The sequence below is a fragment of the Gossypium hirsutum genome, chromosome D03 (genome assembly GCF_007990345.1).
Source record: "Gossypium hirsutum isolate 1008001.06 chromosome D03, Gossypium_hirsutum_v2.1, whole genome shotgun sequence".
Lineage (NCBI taxonomy): Eukaryota > Viridiplantae > Streptophyta > Magnoliopsida > Malvales > Malvaceae > Gossypium > Gossypium hirsutum.
In genome coordinates, this window is record NC_053439.1 from 30,055,407 (window position 1) to 30,057,878 (window position 2,472).

General features: G+C 34.0%; 1 non-coding gene across 1 annotated transcript; it reads left to right on the plus strand.

Annotated features, from left to right (window-relative positions):
- Positions 1 to 1,161: 1,161 nt before the first annotated feature.
- On the plus strand, positions 1,162 to 1,266 carry LOC121215795 (small nucleolar RNA R71). The gene has a single exon (XR_005911768.1). It is a non-coding gene; the product is annotated as a small nucleolar RNA R71 (small nucleolar RNA).
- Positions 1,267 to 2,472: the final 1,206 nt, after the last annotated feature.

Here is a 2,472-nt window from a genome sequence, read left to right on the forward strand (position 1 = left end):
AATGTCTTTAATGAACTTGACATAGTTGGGCATTTTTTCTAAGGCCTCCACCAATGGTATATTGATGTGAAGTTTTTTTAGAACGTCCAAAAACTTCTTGAATTACACATCTTGTTTCTACTTATGTTGTTGGAATCTTTAAGGATATAGAGGTGATGGAACTTTGGTTTAGACTGGTCAATTTTTCTGAAGAGATAAATATGCATCTAAAGCTGGTGTTAGCTTATTAGAATTCATTAGTTTATATTTTACCTCATCAGACTTTGTAAGTTCTAGCTCTTCTAGTATAGGAATTTCAATTGTTAGTTGACTTTCCTCCTTCTCAGTAGGTTCATCTTTAACCACAACTTCCTTGAGTTCCAAAGTCTTACCATTTAGTAAAAAAACTACCTTGCAATGTTCCTTACTCAAATTCCTTAAATTTTTTGTATCACTCAACAAGGCTCCTTGCGGTCTATTACGAAACTCTGTAGCTAATTGACCCATTTAGTTCTCTAAATTTTTTAGTGTTGCTGCTTGGCTTTAGATTAAGGCGTCATTCTTCGCCATGTACACCTTCAACAAATTCTCTAAACTATTAGATGATTCACCTTGTGGTGGTTTTGGAATTGATTAAACCCTTGGGATTGACTTAGTCTATGCTGCATGTAATTGTTGTTCAGCCTATTTCCTTTGTTTACTCTAAGAAAAGTTTGGATGGTTTCGCCATGAAAGATTAAAGAAGTTGGACTGTGGTCCTTGTCCACTTCTATTTTGGTGTCGATTTCCTACATAATAAATAGACTCGGGATTTGATGGACAATTCTCAAAAGATGATTGTCCCCACAGTATACATAGAAAATAACCTTGAATTGACTTGGTGATTGGGCTGCAACAGGATTTAAATCATTAGTAGTAAACTATTTCAACATTGAAGAGATAGAAGATATCTAAGCTGAGAGTGAAGTAAGGGCATCTACTTCATGCACTCTGGCTACTCGTCTTCCTGAAGTTGCTCGATTTGTCGATCACTGATAATTGTTACTGGCTATTCTCTTGATGATTTCGTAGGCCTCATTATAAGACTTTGATAAGAGAGCACCATTTGCAGAAGCATCTACCACCAACCTTATGTTTGTGTTGAGACCATTATAAAATGTCTCCAATTGGATGCAATGTGGAATCCCGTGGTGAGGGCATCTACGAAGTAACTCCTTAAATGTTTCTCATGCCTCGTATAAGGATTCGTTATCCATTTGTTGAAAAGGGTTATCTCATTCCGCAACTTAGCAATTTTGCTAGGTGGGAAATACTTTACCAAAAAGCATTTAGCTAATTCTTACCATGTTGAAATTGAATGTGGTGGCAACAAATTAAGCCATGCTCAAAGGTGGAGGTGTGGATCTTCTATGGGCATTCCACTAAACTGGCCCATGGGTTGAAGCATTTGAAACATTATAGGCTTCAATTCAAACTGTGGTGCCTCGATCTTCGATCTCCTAATTCCCGGATTTAACTCATTAAAAAGGGGCACATCGTACTATCTTATAGCTCGATCCCTATCATCAGCAATAAGGATTGGATTGTGAACATCATTTTGATTTCTAAGGTCCATTTCTATGACTTGTCTTTGGGCTATTCTTTCTCGCCTTCATTGTCTAAATGTTCGCTTGATTTCAGGGTCTACAGGTAATAAATCGATGATTCGATCTATGCTCATAAACACCTAAAAGTAAAATCACAAAAAAATTAAGGAATAAATAATAAAAATTAATTAGTAAAGTTAGAAATGAAAAAATAAAATAAAAACAAAATTGCAAAGAATAATTTCACAAATATGATTAAGGCAACACTCCCCGGCAACGACCCCAAAAACTTGTAATGCTGGGGTTTATGCAAGTATACACATTCGTTATCAAGTAATAGGTATAAGAGTTATCATCTTCATAGGGACTGCATATGTTAATCAATATTCTACAAAATTAAATTTTTACAAATTGGTGAGAAAAACAAACACAATAATTTTAATAAGTGATTGATGTAGAATTAAATACCTAGACAAAAAAAATCCTAAATGGAAATTAACCTAAGTGTGATGAATAATTAAAATGTATGAGGTGGATTTAGCAGAAAATTTGCAAGCTTTAACAAAAATGACATAAATAGGCTAGAATAGTTACAACATTTGACTTGGTTCATTTTCATCATGCTCACGATGTTCTGGAAAATATTCCATGGCAACTCGATCTCTCATTAACTTTGAAACCAGTATTAAGTTCTTTCAGAATATTTTACTTAGAAAACATGCATACTACCAATATCATATTTAACTAAGGGTTTCTTAGATTTTATGCTAAGTAATAGGGACAAATTAGGTTTGAAACAATTTAATCACACAAATCTAAAAGTTATACAAGGTAATAAAGCTCTCCCAAGTTATTACAAACCTTTAATTTAATCTGGATAGGATCTAAATTAAGCATGCACATTTTA